Below are 21,192 nucleotides of genomic sequence, written 5' to 3'. Positions count from 1 at the left end.
TTTTCACAGGGAACGCCAGCATCTGTTCCAGGAAGTGCCTGTCTCGTTCAGGCCTAATTGTCGTTCCTCTATAAGAAGGCTGGTAAGTGAGAGCAGGAGGGGGGCTGTCACGTTCCCGTCACATCCCAATGGTCCGGTAAATAGAGCGTGTGAGTGTACCCCCCCCCAGTTACTGACGGACGAATAGCCCCCCTTCCCTTCTCTCCGTCCTCCCTTTCTCCGGGTTCCCTCCGCCTTCTCCACAATTCCACTCTAGCTTTCTCTCCCCGTATTTATCTCTACTCTGTCATGTTCTTCACACGAGTAGAAAATAATTAATTACTGCACCCAGTGATGATTTATGATATTACTGACATAATTAATGATACACATCAATTTTCCTGCTTAATTGAAGGGGGCTGCAGAGCCTATCCTGGCACCAAGAAAGGCCACTGCCCTGAGAACGTGAAAACACCCCTCCACACTCACATACACCCCACCCTCAGGTCTCTTCCTCTTTTCCCACTCTTTCTTCTTCCCTCACCAGCCTCTCATTCATACTCAAGTGCTACAGTGGCGCGGATGTTTCGTCTTCCAGGCCTGTTCAGCAGAAACCATAATCCTTGTCCATATGCTCTAAATATACCTTAAGAGCCGGACAGTTGTTTTCTCCTGTAGATATGCACTCATACATATCTTTGTCTTGTTACGTGTGTGTGTGTGTGTGTGTGTGTGTGTGTGTGTGTGTGTGTGTGTGTGTGGGGGGGGGGGGGACTCCATAATGGCCACTATGAGTGTGTGTAGGTATACAGTGATATATGATTCATGAAGATGCGTGTGAGGCATATGTAATTCCAGCTCTACCCTCAGGACTAGAGACAACAAGGTAGTGCATGAATATTTGATTTGCAGGGAGAAAGTATAGGATCTATGCACAGCATTTTAAACAGACAACCCAGAGTATTCCTCTTGGAAATCTGTACACTCAGGTTTATCATCATGCAAATATATGTTTTTTAATTGTCTATACCCTGCATCGTGACTATTTTGAAAACATAATAACAAGACCTTATTATAGTGTATGTTTTGAAGAAATGCTGTTTATGTCCAAGGGATTTTTTTAGTTCATATGTGTAATGAAATTAGTTGTTCCAATATTTGAATAGCAGTTCTTTTAAGTAGTTTTTTAAAAGGTATTTTTTATTTTATTTTAATTTGACATGATACTAATTTGATCAAGTTTTATTCAAATACATTTACCCCAAAATATTCATGTAATTCAATCCAGGGCAATGCAGGGTTCTTTTAAAAAACGGTCACAACCGTTTTAAACCTTGTTCACAAAAAGGAAAAAAAAAAATGTATTTATTTTTGACAGATACTCAGTCAGCTACAATGTAAGAGAGAAAATCTGTGTTTCAAGTTTCTGTGTATATGCAAGAATGCGTGTGTGTGTGAGTGTTAGTCACAGAGAGTGACGGAGTCCTCTTACCGACCTCGAGTACAGTGAACTCCATTTGAGAGCTTCCCGGTGGCTCCACCAGCCTCCAGCGAAACGTGTGATCAGGTAGTTTCAAAAACTGCCTGATGGTGTCAACATGCAGAATGTGGACAGGGGGTGCGGGGGGAGTTGTGGACTCAGATTAGTCTCCATAGCAACGGCAAAGTATCCCTGTTTGTACACTGACAAATTCTGCTACATGTGAAAATGATTGGCAGGTCTATTCCTCCACAGCTGACCCATAGAAATTAGCAAGTAAGCGTTATAATACGCAGCTGCATTGACAGGGTCTCCATACTTTTTAAAGTCCTCTTGTAAGTGCTTCTCTTTGGCATTTGCATAAGAAACATGGCATGCTTATTGGAGGGGCTTTGGGGTTGTTGTGGGGTGCTTTCATATCTTTAGCTTGACGGCTTCTTTGTGATCAAGGGGATTGAGGGGAGAGAGGGTTGCCAGATGAGAATAACTTAATTTCCAAAGCTCAAGATGAGAGAGAAGAGTTGAGGGTATAAGTTCATGATGCAGTCTCACTTAGGCATAGTGAAGAAAAAAAAATCTACAGCGTCTGTGCATGTTAGTGTGTGTGTGTGTGTGTGTGTGTGTGTGTGTTAGTCAACAAATGTATGTGGCAGAGCGTAAGGGGACCGTTTTTGCAAGAAGTTAAGTCAGAGTGTGTGCCAAGTGGTCACAATTATCTACATCAAAAAGCTGCTCATATTCTTTGAGACCGCATATTTTGTTTTTCAATAATTTAAGACCACGGGCAAAAATGGTTTAAGATGTGACCTCATGGTGTCAGTTGAAACGGGATGTCAGCAATATGCACAGTTTTTTTACTTGTAGCCATGGAGCTGTAATAACGGCAGAGAACTAGAGTGTATGTCACTGTCGGCGCTGGCTTAAGTTCACATCACAGAGATACTGGGAAAGAGAGCATCTTGCTCCCGTGTCTAATACACACACACAAAAATCACACTCTCACAGATAATAAGGACAGGGAAATGAGAGTTGGTAATACTTACCCTGATGTCGGTACCGGCAATTTTGGCATTTTTTTGAATTAAATAAAATGTGATTGATTGATGGCAGCAAGAAGAGATTTGTTTTTAGGTTACGAAAATTTTCAAATATTTCAAATAAAAAAAAAATTGTATATTTAAATCGAAAAGCACCTCAGATTTTTATTTTATCATATGATTAAATGTTTATCAGTTTATCTTGAGTTTGTTTATTGAAACTTGTGGATAATAGTTTAAAAGAAAGAAAATTAAATTAAATCCAGAGTTCTTGTCCACACACAGTATGTGAGTAGAATAAAAATGTGAAACAAGTAGAGGCCTCTGTGAAAGAAAGTGTATTTCCTGCCAGCTAGTATTGATTGGACATAATTTCAATCAGGGTTTATCTAATCAAAAGGTCATATAATTAACACTAGGGGGCACCAGTGTTCCACACAATGTTGTATTTCCATTGTGGAGACATCACTGGAAAAGAAATTAAGCCCTGATAAATGATGGGCTTTTGACACCAAAATGCATGTTCACAAGGAAGAGGAATTACAAAGTTACCTTACAAATATTTTAATTAATTTTGAAGAGCCTTTTAGAATAATTCAAATCATGCTAGATGAATTTACTTTGACAGTACAGCAACTTGATTATTTTCTTTTCAGAAGAAATGATTGCTGGAGAAGCTGAGGTCAAGGTAGTCACAAAGAAACTAATGAAAACAATCACCTGTTATCAGTGGTTAATACACTTCTCGTTTTCATCAACTATAGAGAAATCAAAGTGAACAATTATCCAATCAAATTTTACTTTGGCTTGGAAAAGATTTCTTTCATTTCATGTGAAAATGTGTAAGTCAGCTAGAACAAAATAAGTTTCTACTTGCTAATCCAGTTTTAGAAAACAAAAGCTAAAAAAAAAAAATCTTTCCATCGCATTTCATTTGTTTATCCCAAATGTCAAGTATTAAGTTAATTTAGATTCATTTTACATACTTTCTCTACCTTACTTACCTCAGTGTCACCTCCAAAATAATGCTTCTAAGACTTTTATATTCTGCCAAAATGACAAGGAAGTAATTTAATTTGTTAATCTTAATGTGTAATAATTATCCTTAAATTCCATTATTGTAGAACTAAAAACACAGCTGATATTTAATAGTTTGAAGTTTTAACTGTTTCATAATTTGAAAGCTCTGCAGTGGGTTGAAATTTTAAGCCTAGTTTTTCAGTTCCTGCTTTGGCTTTTGTACTAGAATGATCTGATTAACAATCTCTTTTCTAAAATAATTTAAGTGAAAGAAGCAAGACTTTATCAAATGCACTAATTAATTTAATGTGTATTTATTAAAAATACAATTTCATAGCATAATTTATCATTATTGTTATTAATATTATTATTGTTACTGTTCATCTTATTATTATTCTTATTGTTTTTATTAATAATAATAGTAATAATGTCATTATAATTATTATTGCTATTGCAGAATAACATTTATTTCAACTTTGTTTTATTTACCATTTTCTCTATGGTAATCTTGCATTATTAAATTAATGAAATAACAACAGAACATTTAAATTCCTAAAGGTTGTTTGTTTAAACTAAACTTTTACAAACTGATAAATGATAGAATAAACATAAATTATAAATTAATACGCAATAAATGCCACAACACTGTTTTCATAGCGATACGCTTTAGACAGTGTTCCACTTCGTTTCCTCTGCTAAGTTTTTATCAATGTCATCGTCATCCCAAAGCGTCATTTCATCTCAGTTTTCTTTTTTATGCAGGATACTCCTGGGAATTCTACTTGTATCTTTATGAAGAATAAAAGGGAAAATACCCCCCTTTTTTTTTGAAGCTTTAAAGCTTCACGTCGTTTTCTTTCTCTGGTGCGTGCGCTCTCTCTCACACACACCCACACACGCACACGCATACACACACACACCTCCAACTCCCTGAGTAATCATTGTTCAGTGGCTCTGGTCAGCATGTTGTCACCTGTATCCCATTATGAACATTCTCACCTCAGCACACAATCACACACACCAAATCTTTCTCTCCTTCTCTCTTTCTCACTCTCACTCTTTCTCTCTCTCTCTCTCTCTTTCTCTCTCTCGCACACACACACACACACACACACACACACACACGTACCTTATCCTCCTCTCCACTCACCAGTCCTCCTCTCCTTTCCACTATTTGTAACCCACAATTCCACACCTGGTGCATTGCCCTCTTTCCGACCTATGGTTTGGAGCTGCCCTTTTCCATCTGCATTTTTTTGCCTTCTATTGGTAAGACCTTGAGAATCACTTCTACAACATCTTTTTAGGCCATTCTGCATTTTTGCTTTTAATACAGTTTTCCTCATTGACAATACATTGTAGTAGGTTTGTGAGGAGGAGAGTGCAGTATAGACAAGACATCTGCATGAGTGAGGTTCCCTCAGGGGCTTGGGTCAGGGGGCATTATAAGCCACACCCTTAACCACCTCCTCCCACACCCACTGGATTCTGATTGGTTTACAGTGTGAGGCCAGGGAAAGCTTAAATTGACTTTTTCTCACTATCCCTTGAACAGAGGACTTGAATGATATATTTAGTTATATTTACTTAGCTATATTTCCTTAGTTTTTATGAAATGGAGATATAAAATCTCTTTCCTGAAGTGTTATCGCTTTAGAGTTAGGCCGTGTGAGGTCATAAGGAATAAAAGCGTACAGTGTTTGCCGTGGGAGCTGTGTTGTTTATCATTATTTTGCATTCATTAGAATAACAGATTATTGAAAATAGACTGTGGTAAGACCAAAACTGTTTCACATATGAATTTTTAAGTTCTTTCTTTTTTCCTAGTTTCTTGTAAATTTCCAAGCCCTTCACTTGTTGTGTTGGGTATATATTGTGGATAAATTATGGGTCAAAAAATATTCCTAGGAAGATTTAGTATGGCTGTTTGAATGAGGTTATGTTTGTGTATGTGTGTACACTCTTGGCTATCTATGCATATTAATGCATTAATATGTGCATGTGTGTGTGCACGCGCACCTACTCCTGCATCTACAATTCGGCAGCACTGCCCATGCCATTGTTGGTTTGGGAGCGGGTACCCTGTCCCCATCATCTGGTTGTGACACCCGCTCTGTGGGACGTGGCAGCTCCCTTAGAAACCGGCAGAGTTCCAATCATCTACATGCCATAACCTTACGGCCGCCTTTGTCCACACCTCCGCCAAGATTCATTTGTGTCGCCCCAGCAGGTCTGACCGCTGAACAATTCCCGGGCGGAGCAGGAGGGAAATACATTTCACTGATTAAAGATATCTGGTGACTGTTCTACATGCTGTCAGCACACTGTTAGTGTTCCCCCACCGCCAACAACCCCTCCTTTCTCCCACTCCCCTCATGTGTGTCATCTCCTAGACTCTCTCCCCTGTACTCTTTCTACTTTCTTCACCTCTCACCCAATCCCACCCAAGCATGCTGTGATTTTACTGCATGTACACAGATCTTCTGAAAATTTAGTTGAATAAATGCCATGAATTCCATTATTTATTTATTTATTTACATTTCTTTCTTTTTAATTGATATTCCAGATTCATACAAGACTGTAATCTGTCAGAAACAAATCCATTAATGGCAATAAAAGCAAAAGTATAGAAAAACAACATAGTTTTGTGCAGGGAAGTGACTGTTGATGGAAGCAACCTGCAGTCAGAGAGGAACACAGTGAAATAGCCACTAATGTTGGATGGGCAGAGTAAAGAGAGGACATGATGTGTATGCGTTAATATCAGTGTGTGTCTCATCTCAGTGGCTGTGTGGCCTGACCTTGGGCTTTTTGCGGTGTCCTCCTGCAGCGGCATCCCAGCCAGCTGTAAAATAAAATGGAGGACGGCACGCACACAATAAATCAGAAATAGCTGGGCCACTGTGCACTGTATGTGTTTAAGAGTCCCATACTGCAGTATAAGGGCCTTGCAACAGGGGGTAGAGGCAGGGTGAGCAGCTCTGTGCAAGTGATATGGGGCATCTCCCGACTCCTCCTCACCCTGATCAAGTATCAGTGTTGACAAGTTATAAATAAGGTGCTCCTTGCTTCTTTTCTTTTTGCTTCTTTCTTTCTCCTTTTGCTTTCTTGAATTCTGCCTTTTTTCTGCTTTTTTTCCCCTATTTTCCCCCTCTCAACTCTTGCTGTACTTCACATAGCTTTCCTTTTAAGAGGAGGAAATGGCAGAACTGCGTATGAGTATGAAGCTTCTTTTGCACATGTAGCACTTCTCCAGGCCAGCAGGGGACAGTGTTACTTGACATGCAAATTGAGATGCTTGAACAAATATGTATGCACAATTAATTAAAGAAGGAACATTCTCTTCTTTGTTCTCTTATTTGTTGTTGACTTTGTTCACATACAAGTTTTAGCCTATTTCACATTAGATGTTTGACTGAACTGCCCTGCCTACGTTGGCAAGAACACACAAATACAGAGTGGCCTATAACTTCAAATGACTTGATTGTTCTACTTTTCTTCACTAGGTACTTCAGTATATGGGTCACATGTTTTGGAAGGTGGAGATGGAGGGGGTGTGGGAATTGGCACATTTTTTTTGAACATTTTGCCCATTTCCATTTCAGGAGTCACCTCCAAACCCTAATTAACAGGGAAAGCCATCAAATCAAACTTTACCAATCCCAAAGGTGCCGTCGGGAGGCAACTGGCACAGACGCTCCCAATGCCACTCTCTCCTGCCACCTTTTGCTCCACTGTTAACTCACTCACCAGTGTGCCAGCGCCTGTGTGTGACTGCCGTGTGCTTGTGTGTGCGGGGATGTGTTGGGAGGTGTAGAGGGGGCAGAGATCAGTGGGAATGACAAGTGCAGCTACTATCATGAAGGGCAAGAATCTAGAGACATCAAACCCTCCACAGGCTAATCATCCATGTGTGCATTTGGCTTTGTGTGTTGCTAATTTACAGTATGTGTGTCCGCAGTAGCACAAGTTCATGCAGGTGGTGTTAGCGGCTGTGCACTCAAGCGCGTTTGTATGCACGCGTGCACGTCTGAGGCGACAAGCGAGTGTTAGATGTCAGTTGAGGTGAGGGACTGTGGAATATGGAGAGCAGTAGAGTGGTGCCCTGTGTGACACCAGTCCTGTAGACAAGGGTTAAGCAGGGAATAGGGAATAGTCCTGAGGTAATAGCATGGGGGCAGAGGGGTTGATGAAGGGTGAACAAAGGTGATGCAGTGTTTCACAGACACGACGCCCTGATATGCTTTGTTGGCTCATTTGATAGGAGCATGTGAGTGAAGGAGGGTGCCCTCGAGGGAAATTTAATAGCAGTCAACATCAGCCTTTATGCTATGAAAGTAAAAAATAGGGTAAATATACAGGCTGTGAGAGCTGAATAATTCGACAATGTACTGGCGAAGCTCGGTACGTGTAAGTGTATCTCTTGCACTCTTAAGCCAATAGGACACAGCTATTCGTAGCCTTTATTTCTGTTATCATTCAACCTGCGTCTAAATATGAAAGTCTCAGTGTGCACATAGTAAGGACACTCATCATTAAACAGGCAGACTCCAGGGTCTCCCCTCATTGTCTCATCCACTGTCCTTTCTTCTTTTAGATTCATATCTGATATTTAGCCACAGAGCCACATTATGCTCTCTTTTCTCCAAGTCTAGACGGAAACCAAAGGCTGTGTCTACCTCGCACTACAGACTACAGAGGTGACTTATTCCCATGTGTGAAGCACTATTCTGAAAACCAGACAGGAGCTGATGGGCTCTGAACTTCAAATTCTGTGTCAGGGGCCCAATGGCATCTAGAAAAGGGTAACAGGCAAATACTTGACCTTCCATTAATTGTCTTCCATGCATAACCACTTGTTAATTACTGGAAGAGCCAAAATGGCTTCCAAAGCTAGTTTGTAAAAGGTCACTTACCACTGGGTAATGAACAGTCTCAGTGGCTCTTAAGTTTGCTGGTCTGCTGGTCTAGTAGACCGTCACCGACTAAAGATGTATGATGTAATAACGTAGACGCCACCTTTGACTAAGAGGCGATGGAGGATGGTACTTTGTCTTTCAAGTTTCTTTGACCATTGTGAGGATTGTCTGCCTGTTAAAGTCAGAGTCACTGGGTTGAATATAAATTCCCTGCAGAAGGCCTATTCAACATTCATGCCAAATACCATAGTGTTAAAGTGGAATGAATGTAAGCCTATGTGAGATGCCAATTAATAACCTTGTGGTTTATAACTTTATTACATGCACGCGCGCTCACACACATAGACTCGTATGAACACGCACCCCTCCCTCATCTCATTAGCCTCTGTCCCCATTCTCTTTATCTTTTCCACCTAGTCTGCATAAGGAGAATATATATACATTCTTTGTAGTGACAGTATTATCAGCAAGGGTCATCTTTCTTGCCTCTTGCACACAGTGTAACGATAAGGACTTGTGTTATTTTAAAGAACCCGTTCAAAGAGAGGAGCGATAATACAGCGATAAGGTGATTAAACAGAAAGGGTTTTATATGTTGCACATTAACAGTTTTGTCCCCTTTCATGTCTCAGAAATGATTACCATTAAGTACCTCACCTGCTCTTTATTGGAGCTTATGAAAGCATCTAAATGGCAGCTCGGAAAATGGGAGTGAACTTTCTAGGCTTCCTTTCTGATTATTCTTAAATGTTTTCCCAGAGGTGTTTTTCAGTCAGCCATTTTGTTTTCCATCTAGGTAGAACTTTTTTCTTTTCCTTTGTTTTGTCCTTACATTTTTGTGAGTCTATCAGTCCCATGAGTGTGGCGCAGTGATATTAAAATTTAAATTACAGTTTGAACCTGAGCACAAAGGTCCGATCCCATATTGTGCTAACTCTCCACCTGATCCATCTCATGCCTGTCTTGGCTTTGTATCAGGGTTATACGCAGATGCCTTGCATCAACACACATTTGATTGTGGGTTAGCAAAATGTGCTGGCTTCAACCTTGCTGGGGTCCGTAACCTTTCAGTGGGGTAAACATAAGAGGTATGCAATCTCGGCTGATGTTTAGCGGTATATTCTCACCTCTTTCACTCTCCACTTCTTTTTCCTCTCTCCTTCTCTACCCCTTTTTTAATAGCTCCTGGTATTGTCTTGGTCCTTGCTGACAACAAAGGGGATAAATGCAATGCCTACTGTAAGTCCCTGTGGTTAGGCCTTGGACATGACACGTGTCAGCCTATGATAAATTGGCTGTGTGTCTGTTCAATTTCAAATGCAAAGCTCTAGAGAGAGAGAGGGAGAGAGAAGGAGAGTGAGGGAGAAAAGGGAAAGAACATGATGGAGAATGGGGTGAGAGAGAGGGAGAGAGATGCCGGCATATTTCTGGCACAGAGAGGGAAGGATGCCTCAGATGCAGGATGTTAGTGTGTGGGGTACAGATAAGGCATTGCACAAGTTTGAGAGCGGGATGCCCACGTCCCGGGGTTTGGGAGGTGAAATCTTGGCATCAGGACAGGTGCTAGACAGCGGAGGAGGAGGTGGGAGAGGGGGGAGAGAGAGAGAGACAAGGTATGAAAGATGAGAGAGCTTTTTTCACAATGCTGATGAATCACTTTTTGCTGATGTATCCACAAGCAGTACTAACAAATTTGCGTCACCTAACTGCCCACTTTGCTTCTTTAAGTGTGGGGCTAATTGTTTTCTTTACTTTGTCCTTTACTTAAGTCTTTTGCTTTGTGATTAGGCACATACAGTAAACAGTGTGGGCCGCATTGATTTGAAAGTGAAACAACAAAGGGTAAAAAAAAAAAAGTATGCAGTGCTTCCAGGAGATGCCTGGCTAATAATCTGCCTGTGCTAATCAGTGCAGCTGGGCCGGGAGAGTTGGCGCTCTGACACCAGGCAGCCACGCAGAGCGTTGGGGAAGAGGCAAGGATGCGAGCCAAATCCAGCTTGTATCTCCCAAGCGGAGCTTCACAGGAGGGGGGAGTGCTGGGTGAAGCGAGAGGAGAAAGCGGCTTCTATACCTTGGGATGCCTGCCTGCCTGCTTGATGCCTCCATGGGAAAAGAGGAAAGGATGGCACTTTTTCTTAACAATTGGCCTGCGAGGTGACAAAGCCGATATTATGGTAATGTCAATCTAATCACAGAGAAAGATATCTCGTGGAAATCCTTGGCAGAGGACAGGCCTCGCAGATCTCTCAGGGTCTCCTAGTCTGTGCCCCCCTCTTATGCCCCCCACCCAGCCGCTCTCACTTTTAAGAGTATCTCTGTCACTGGATAGGATGGCACATTTCTGCCGTTGCAGCAGTGGATCTTGAATGGTGTGTGATGCATTGCGAAAATAGCCTGTTTTTTTATTAGCACAATGAGTTGATTTCCCTCGGTGGTTTAGGCTACCTGGCAACTTGGCACTGTTCTCTGAGTATTTTTTTTTTTTATGACTACCCCCTTGAAACAGCTCGTTTTAGTCATCATCTGTTTCTAAGTCTTTCCTTCTCTCTCAGACGTTCCTCTTATTTGACTCCCTGCTTCCTCCAGCAATCTTGATGCTCCATATTATGTATCACGAGACTCCCCACCCGTACGTGTCGTTTTGACCTTTAAATGTCATTTGCAGGTGTGTTGAGGCGGCTCGCTGCTAATGCACAAATTTGATAAGAAGTTTATCTATCCCAGAATGCAAGAGGCCTGTGAGAAGGAAGGCGGGTGGATGTGCTGACATCAACGCCAAACCAAGCCTGCAGGAAAGCCAAAAAAGAAAATCTTGATATTATAAATTTCTGCAGACCACTGAAAGAAAGGCGGAAAGAAAGGGAATGGGACAAAAGGGGAATAGAAAGAAAGGTCCAAGGCATGCAAGACCCTGACTGTGCTGAGCCAGGAACTGTTTTTTTCCCTGTGATCTATCCACAGCTGAACTCTCTGACACCTCATCTGCCGTGCTGACGAGACGTCGCCGTGCCTTAATTGAAGTGGGTTTGTCTCATCCCTGCTCTCCCATGATCCTCTTCTCTATGGGTCAGTGAGAGGTGGGGGGAACCCCCTTGAGTACACAGCATTGGTGGGATTGCTATTTGCCTCCTACCGCCCCACTGAGAGGATGTTAGATTGAAGTTATTTTATGCTTGGCTTAACTCTCTCTTCCACTCTTCTGCATCGTATCTCCTGCTCTCTCGTCTTCCTCCCTCTTTTTCACCGTTCCCCCAATCCCACCATTCTTAAAACCTCTCATGCAGCAAGAAGGGAGGAAGGCATCCGTTACAGTGTGAAACTACTGTGATTTTATGGAGGTCCTGCAGTTGAATAGGTATACTTTTCCCAGTGGAGCTCAATTCACTTTGAAATGGCTCTCATCTTTTTTTGTCTTGAAATGCATTGAATGTGTTTTCAGAATGGGGAAGGATTCAAGGGTGTGGAGAAGTGCCTTCTTTTGCTTACTTTGTTAAGAATAGGTTTAGGAGAGCCACTATACACCGCGGTGGCCTCCTACAAACAGCCTGTTGTATAGTTTTGTGTTAAAATCTAAGATTATGGGATTGTTTTTCTCCTGTTTTTAATTACATTCAAACTAGAAATTTCATACTCAGTTAATTTTGCTTTTGATAGGCCAACACCCATTAACCTGTAACTAACCACTTTATTTTTAAGAAAAGAAAAAGGTGTGAAATGTGAGGCCTTTCCATTTAATCCAGGCCTACATTACTACAGTGAGCTTTAGCCCTGCATGTCAGAGCGCTATCTGGTGGCTAAATTTTAATGTTTTATGATATAAATGTCTTGACTTTTATTTTTTAAACCCTCTTAGTATTGTTAATTATGTTAGCACCACAAGCTGTGCTGACAAGGTTTTTACAGCTCAAAATTGAGCTGCTTACTCGCCAGTGCGAGCTGAGGGATGACTGGAGGATGAACAAAAGTGTTGCCACAGCAATGCTGTTGGGTCAGAACGGTGCGGCTCTGCTTGCTAGCTAGCTTTTACCAGATCAAAGTAGTGTGCAGTGGAATAAACTGAAGAGTAGCAAAATTAACCTATTTACCGGCATGTGTAGCCGCTCAAATTTTTCTTCAGCGGTTAATCGATCAAAATTTATCCGTTCACATCCCCAATTCAAAGAGAGATATAGAGTTATAGTTATTTTGGTGCTTAAAGTAGCTGTATGAAACTTTCAGAACATTAATACAGCATCAATGGACTATTTGTGTAAAGATAAAGTGCATTAATGGCATCCTGAGCAGAGAATTAAGTAATGTTACCTCTCTGATGTTATAATCTGAGCTTCTCTGCTTCTGATTTAGTCGATGGTCCAGCCATGCCTTCATGTTTGTGCATGTGAGTCCTTGTGGGTGAGTCATATTGGCTTGCTAACAGCTGCCACTCTGCACTGTCCTCATATGGTGGTTACTACAATATTGGAACAGCATTGCCTTTGAAAAGTAGCACCCACCATCTGAGTCCCTTGCAGTTAACAATGTTAGTTCTTTCAGCACTGATGCCATCCTTAGCATGGTTTTAGCATTGTTTTTTGAGTTAGAAGAGTTAGCTGCGAGCCGCTGGCTCAATGACCTCCATGTTGAAAACCTTGTGCAGACTTTTTCGTCCAAGACTCTAAATCATAGATATGCCCTGAATATTGCATACAGCTCCTTTGAAGAGAGAGTTTTATTTGTACACTACAGTAAACAATGGTACATCACACGTTGCTTGTGTGTGTGTAGGCACATGTGAGTTCATACGTCTGTGTGTGGTATCCTGTGTGAGTGCGTGCGCCTTTATATTTGTGTGCCTGTGTGTTGTGGAGTCAAGCCTGTCTGTAGCTCTAAGTGTTGTGCGCATTAGGGTGATGAGGGTAATGATGTGCGAGGCAGTTGTGTTTTGTGCCAGGGCGACCCTGCGGCTCGCACCCCATTCCCAGCCCAATGTGTTTCTGATTCTCTCCATCCCTCATCACCAGTCAGCTTCTTCTGACAGCAACCACATACATATGAAGTTAGCCCACAAGCATGTGCACATGCCCATTCTCTCAGACACATATATATTGTATCTATACTTGCATTCATACATATGCAGTAAACACAGAGCATACACACACACACACACACACACACACCACACCTCAGAGTCACGTCAAAGTGCACATACTGTATTTACAGCCACATCAAGGTATGCGTACACACACTTGTATTTTTTTTCCTCAGCTACACAATGGAATGATCATTCCACCCAGCTACCTCTTCTTTTTACTCACATGCAAGCGCAGAGCAATATTCAACCTCATTCCAAGGGTGAAATGGTAAGGTCATTGCATAAGTAGAAGTCAGCCTTCATTCACCATTTCAAGATACAAACATGTGGGTAGACTCACATTCACCCATATAAACGTAGTCCCAAAAACCTGTCAGAAACATGCCTCTGCATATTGATTTCTCTGTTGTCAAAGCTATTAGAAAGATCTCTGACATTCCCTGTATTTCCTGCTTCCCACTGTGGGGGTCTGGCAGGGACACAAAGGCAAATATATGACAAAACCCTCTTCAGCACAGCTTACCTTTATGGTTCACTGCTGTAATTGGCCTAGGGTGAACATACCCGCTCGACACTGGCAGTAATGTATTTGAGAAGATATTGAAAAAGCTGATGAGGGAGACACAAGATGTGTTGTAGAATACAAAAGTTAATAATGGTGGGGATTTTGACGAATGGATCTCTAAATGTATCCTGATATCGGCCTAAATTGCATTCTTTTGCTCACAGTTTTTTTTTATGTTTTTAATTTATACATTCTCTCATTGACTATGCAAGGTGGTTGTGCTGTAGAAGTGAACGGTTCACTTTGTGTGGAGGATAATGCATGCAGAAAAAGTGCTGTTGTGCTATGTTTATACAAATGTCCATGGAGATAGTTCAGACAACACTACGAAACCCTCCAATGCTGTCATCAAACAGACACAGTGAATGTGTCTAAAAGAGTCATGGACTCAACACTCATACAATGTGCTTTTGAGTACATACATATCATTTTATTGCTGCATATATCACCCCCACACTGAGACATCTGAAAAGAGAGCATGATCTATACCAAAACATTAATCATCATTCATTGTATGTTAATAAATTCAGAATTTCTCCATTTACCATGCGGACGTCCACGCGTGCTGGAAATGCAACCTTTCCAGAGCTCATAAATCACACACACAGAGTCGTCTGACAAAGTACCCCAAACACAGGCTGAGGCGCTGCGATCCCTAGGGCACAAACACACGCCATCTAATGTGGCGGAATCAGAGCGGGGACCAGTGCTTTCTGACGCCTCTTGCCGAAGCTTCGACGCCAGCCCCTACCAACAAAGAGCATTCGCCGCAACCTGGGAAAACAACAGGCAGAATCAGAGGGGATTGTGGGATGCCCCTCTCTATCTCTGTCTCTCTGCTGCGAGTTTTCTTCTGTCTTTTCTCTCACTGCCTCCAGGGGTTGAGGCCATGTGCAAACAACAACACTTGCACCTGGAGGGTTGCTTGGTGCTGCGTACAGTGGGGACCACCTGTCTTTGCCTTATTCAATAGATTTCATCATTGCAACTTTAAAAAGAGAGGGACTGTGAGTAATGTTACTCCCAGCACTTTCAGTTGCCTGTCTGTGTAAAGAAAATAGAGTGAATGTATTTAAAAAAAAAATCCTCAAACAATAACAAAAGAAAAAAAAGCACTTCACTAGGAGTTAAGGAGACACATCAGAGTAGCCGTTTGTGCATTACTTGTTTTATGCAGCAGAACAGTAATTTTTATCAACCATAAATCTAAACTATAACAATACATCTATGCTTTTATCACTACAGATAATACATTTTTGTAGTTCTTCCTAGAATGTAGATTTTAATTAAAGTATTGTAGATGATTTTATTCAGTCTGTACCGCTCTGCTCTCTTCCATTCAGCGCAAATTGCTCCAATCTGGTGGTTCAGAGAGATTACCAAAAGCAAGAAGGAAATCTGAGCAGATACAATAGCCTCTCTATACCACAGCACAGATGAAGAGAAACAGATTTATCTGCTACCAACTTCAGAAGCCTGGTAATAATGGGTGCTATTCAGGTGTAAGGCTGTTATTTATGCACCTACATGACAGATTAAATTATTTTTAGCCTGCAGCAAAGGATCTTCATTGTTCCCCTTTACACAGAATAATCATGTCTCTTTACCTTTTAGCAAAGTGGTCACATGATCTCTGTGCTGTATACACTTGCTTTATGCTTCAGATTAAAAGATTAAAGGCTTTGTGGTGAGGAAAAAGACACAAACAGCAGCCCAAAGAAAACCATGATACTGTCAAGAAGGGTTTGAGTTGGTGCTACAGTTGTGTTGTATACATTATAGAGGAGACCTTCTGTAGTGCGATTAGGAATATAATGTCATCACATGTTAATGACCGGAGTGTTTGCAGCGTGCAAAATGAGTGCCCTCTGATATGCAAAGCACTTCTGCTGAGAGTGTAGAATTGTCTGTATGTATGGAAATCCAGTGGAAATAGAGACGCTAGTTTGTGCAATATAGAACAGACAGCATTATTTATCCCCATTTCTCCTTTTCTCTCATTTTCCTCCTTTTTACCCCCCTTTGGGTCTCTGGATCCTTTCCCATCTCTCCTCTGTTGCCCGGGCCTATCCCCGGCTCCCTGGAGACTGTAGGACGAGTGGTTATTTCTGACTCTGGAAGATGGTCGTGACTAATTGATTCGACATCTGATGGAACGTGTGTAACGTCTCTTTTCCCCCGCTGCTCCAGCCTTGCCACTTGCTCAGATGAGCAAGAACCATTAATGTATTGTGCATATATTTATGTACTATACGGCTGTGTTTGATATGAGAAATGTGTTTATGCCAGCACTGTCTGTGTTCCTCTGTAAACCCCACGTAGTGTTGTCCCTGGTAATCTAAATTATTACTGGACTGTTTGATGTCATCCTTAGAGAAAAGAAATTCTGTATACCAGTGCATTCCCATTGGTCTCATAACAATGGATTATATGGCTAACACTCAAAATACTCCCACTTATGTATCTGTTAGATCGCTTTGTATTGTTTTTACATGTTTTTGAGATGTTGCACCACATAAACACAATTGATCCCAGAGGTGCTTTACTGTAGGAATGAATCTAATTCACCTACTGAAGTTTAGTCTTTTCTCTTTCTCTCCGCCTCTCTTCTACCCGCTGTCTTCCTCTCCTCTGGTCCTCTGTCTTTGTCTTTGTGGTGTGGTTTTGGGTCGAGTCCAGAGACCTAATGAGGCGGTTCTGATGGGCCAAGTCCCTCAGGTCTTGAAGCTGCAGCAGGCCACTGTTGATGCCCACTCCAAAGTACCTAATTGATCTAATCATTTAGCCGATTGGTCAAAGTAATCAGTCTCTTGTGGGCACGCATGGGATGAACAATGACAAGTGTTTAGTGGCTGCTGGCCGGTTTCCTGTCTCTTACTATAATAGGCTGGAGGTAGATAGGGCTATATATGTGTGTATGAGTGGGTATTTGTGCGTGCACGGGTGCTTGTTGATTAACTGTAGGTACACCCAAGGTGCCAGAGTATCACTCTGCTGAAATGCCTTAGTGAATAAAAAGTTTAGGGTTGTTTCAGTTTTCTTTTGCTCATCCAAAGTTCCTGTTTATGAGATAAATTTTTCATGAAATCTTGATAACTCGAGTTTAAAGTTCTCATTCAAGCCCTCACGGAGTGGATAATGTTTTGCATGTAATTTTAATGAACAGTGTAAAGTATATTTCAAAGAAGTACCCTTAATTTACATCTTTAAAGGTCTACAAAGCAGGGCGCAGTGGAACTTCCTTTATGAGGAAGACACATTCAGTATATTGTCTGGATGTGGAGAAGGCCACTAGGGAATGATCAAGTGTGCATCCCATCGACCCGCATCCTCTTCCCCATTACCCTGACATTTCATCCCCACATTTAATTCCAGGCCTTTCTAAAGAGCAGGTAATAGTGCAGAGGGGTACAGGGACCCAGAATTAAGCAGTTTTACACCGAAGGGTAATTTGGTGTGATAAATGTGCCGTCGCTAGTAACTAATAATACATATTTTAAGTAGCAGCGGCGCGGCTCCGCGGCCCAGTAAAGGTAGCATCATTATTAATGTGGGAGTCGCTGCGTGTTTTAGTCAGGGTTACGGCACCAAGGTCAGAGCTACGTTTCACTGAATTAAAAGCCATTTTGAGCTATGGCACTCCTAATCAACTCGGACCTAAAGGTGCATAGCTCAGTTATAATGAGGCACCAATGAATTTAAATAAACAGCAAGATCTAGTGATTTATAAAGGCAATGTGCTATCCTTATAGCTCGTTAGCCATGACGGATACTCTTTATTCTCTGGGCCTCTTTACCCACAGGACCCTGAGCTTTTAACCAAGTAATGTCTGCCTCCATTGTCAGCGGATACGCATTCGGAGCAGGACACTTATCCCCGTCATTATGAAAAGTGGAGACACAATACAAGAGTAATGGTAATGTATGCCATCCAAATAGGTGATTTTTCTCCTCCCCTCCCTCCGTTTTTCGCCGATGTAAAAACTACCCCAGAGTTTTAGGCCCATGAATTCATCATCATATTTTTACAAAGGGTTTTTCATATATCCTGAAAGGAAGCATAATCCTTGATAGCGGAAATGTTTTGCATTTAAAGGGGTACTTTTGGTCGGGGAATTGATGGCGATGTTTTGGGGGGGCCGTGGAGAAAGGAAAGTTCTAGTTTTTAGAGTGATCACTTATATGAATTATAATATTTTCTTTGAGTGAAATAGTCAGTGGCTTATTTCAACTACTTTACTTTGAAATAATAGAAACTTCTGCAGTCAATGTGCCGTCATTAATATGCTGATTAGGAACTTTCTAGAATAATGATGTTTGATACTCAGACTCTCCATCCCCCATATTTTAGGAATTTATTCTTAAACAGTCCCTTGTCTGTTGGCAAGAGTAACTTTTTCCCTGTTTTTCTTTTCCAATATTGATCTGGCCCTTGCAACTACAGGTGTTGCTCCTGGTTTTGCATTTCTTAATCTAATGACCCTGGTAGTATAGTTAGTGCTTCAGCTGGGGCCAGATGGGGCAGTGAGGCGTGCACATGTAGCCGCCTCTGGCCGCCCCCCTGCCTGGGGCATGCCAGGGCATTAGTCACTTCATCAGGTTCTTTGTTGCCCGCCTCTCTTTTGTGTTGCCCTTGAAGGACGTTGCAAGCAAAGCCATGGCTACAGCCTCCTCTTTACATCTTGATACATCTTGTTTAGGGGACCTTTTTTTGAGAAATCAGTGGCTTGGGACGAGCCCCCTCCCCCCCCCTTTTTTTTTTCTAAGCTCCAGATTCAGGATTTGTTTCTCTGTCATTGATTACAGCTCAAGCAAATCACCTCATGTTAAGAATGGCTGATTTTATCGCAGCACATGTTATAGCACTACAAGGAAGAGACAAGTATTCTACCACTCAGAGTGTAATTGGTTCAGTTGTGCTTGAGCAGGTACCGTATCCTGATTCGCACTTAACTTTTCTTTGTATGTGGCAGCACCTGAGGTCAATCTGAATTTAAACTGACATCAAATATTTTCATTTTCCAAAGGGCAAAAGTGTTGACTCACCTCTAAAATACACTTGTTTGATTTCCCATGTGAACATAGTACACTGTGACACCCATAGCTTTCACCATTCAGAGACTCACTCACTCAGCCTCTCACTGTGCTCCGCATTTCAGAGTAATTTTCACTCCTGACACCACGACTCTGCCTACCTGCCAATTTCTGTCTCAGTTCCTGAATGGGTGATTTGTAAAGCCATGTTCACCTCAACACTCAGAAGATTTACTCAGGAGTGAGCTTGCCAGGTGTTTGAGCTGTCAGTTCGCTCTGTGTTCACAAACTTGCTGAAGGGAAAGTAATAGCCATACTCCAGTTGACTCAGCTAACAGATCTGCTATTGTAGCAATAGTGGAATAAATATGGCCATTACTGTTAATTTGTAACTTGCAACAATGGAAGTTATTTCATAAAACTGTTTTAGATTGTCTTTCCTGTTATACTTGTTTTTCTAAAAAAAAAAAAAAGAAATAAATTGACTAATGTTTTTGAAGTCACATGACACCCTGAAAGCCACCCTGAAATACCCCTCCCCTTAATACCTGTATACACTCTGTTGTCTTCTCAACTGATGTTTTTGATTTGGCAACACATCCTCCAGCTTTTTCTTTTCCTGGTTACGTTCCCTCCTTCGTCTCACCAGGGTTTATAAACAAGCTGTAGTTGTTTTTGGGGCTGGAGGTCGTTGATTTGTCTGCCTCTCCCCGTAGGTCGTCGAGGTCACCATGGCCCCGGAAGCATCAAGCTTCGAAAATGAGAAGCCCCGCTCAGCTCTCCCGCTGGCGACCGGGAGCACCCCTTGCCCGCGCCCGCCCTGATGATTAATGCCACCCCCGTCCAGCCACAAACCTTTCTGCCTCAGATAATGCCAGGCAGCAAGCGCGGCTGACACTTTTAATGTATAATTAAGTAGAAAAAGTCAGCACTGGCTATGCAAATTTTTTAAAATGATAAATGACGCTGTACAGCAGCAGGGATTGATTTGGTGTAAATGAAACTAATTAAGGAAATGTCAAACATAATTAATAAAACAGGTTTAAGCTGCAAAACATTGTCAATTGAATGAATGAGGAGGCATTGGCTCCCATTGTTCAGGCTTTATTTAGGTCTTGTGTTTAGCTTGTTCCCTGCTCCAGAATGCTCTCTCCCCTCCTCACTCCCTCCACCACCAATTCCCTGAGAGGGGGAAAATAAATTTGCTTGTCTCTCCGCTGACTGTAGAAATTAATTGCTGAAATCTTGTCCCATCCAAGTGTTACATTCACACGCAGGACATTAACATAACTAATTTGAAAGAGCTCAAATGACTGCATAATGGAGCTCCGTCACCATGCATGACAGTCGCTGGTCATACCAAATTAGCTTGGTTTTATAATTGAAAATTTTCCCCCCCTTTCTAATTTTTACACCATTTCCCTCCTTTTTCTTCATCTACTTTAGCTTCCTCCCTGCTCCTCTTCATTCCATGGTATCTTTCCTTTCAGTTCTGTTTTTATGATAAGAACAAAGGTTTTATAATTTACAAAAAGAGTGCTTGACCTATAATTAGAGGAGTGAGGGGAGAGGAGGGGGAGTGCCAAGTGGTGGCAGCAGAGTCAGATCCTTAGTCCTGGTAATGATGCTGGAGACCTTGCGGCCCCCGGGGAGGCAGAAGAATAATGGGATGGGCTATTTTTATGGGGGAGCAAAGCAATGGGCCACCAGCCGCTGGGATGCTGGTGCCTGGGTATGGTACAGAGCAGCAGGGGCTTGCAGGGGGCTAGTGGGGGGCAAAGGAGGGTGAACGCTCAACCTGCCACACTGCCACCTCTCAGCTCTGCCCATCAGTTCCGTGCGTCAGCCTGATGCACCACTGTCGGCCTCTGTGCCCCCGCGCCAGCCACTGCCCTTGCCGCAGAGAGAAAGAGAGAACGGTGTGGGTGGGTGGCTGAGCAGATTGGAGGGGGGTAGAAACATCTGCCACTCTGAGGATAACAGGACTCAAAAATACAAAGTGAGGAGGGTATCACAGTGAAATGATGGATCTGGATACTTATATAAATACATATTAATGGCTACATATAAACATATGAAGACCTGGA

At 42.0% G+C, this 21,192-nt stretch overlaps 1 long non-coding RNA gene across 1 annotated transcript in view; it reads left to right on the top strand.

The window, feature by feature from the left end:
• LOC121944001 overlaps nt 1-19,942 on the top strand; it is a 43,410-nt gene extending 23,468 nt beyond the window's left edge. The window contains exon 3 of the long non-coding RNA XR_006105888.1: nt 19,822-19,942. This is a non-coding gene — a long non-coding RNA (uncharacterized LOC121944001). The remainder of the gene's footprint in view (nt 1-19,821) is intronic.
• The last annotated feature ends 1,250 nt before the right edge of the window (nt 19,943-21,192 follow it).

The sequence above is a fragment of the Plectropomus leopardus genome, chromosome 6, assembly GCF_008729295.1.
Source record: "Plectropomus leopardus isolate mb chromosome 6, YSFRI_Pleo_2.0, whole genome shotgun sequence".
In the NCBI taxonomy this organism is placed as follows: domain Eukaryota; kingdom Metazoa; phylum Chordata; class Actinopteri; order Perciformes; family Serranidae; genus Plectropomus; species Plectropomus leopardus.
This window is presented reverse-complemented; position numbering and strand designations above follow the sequence as displayed.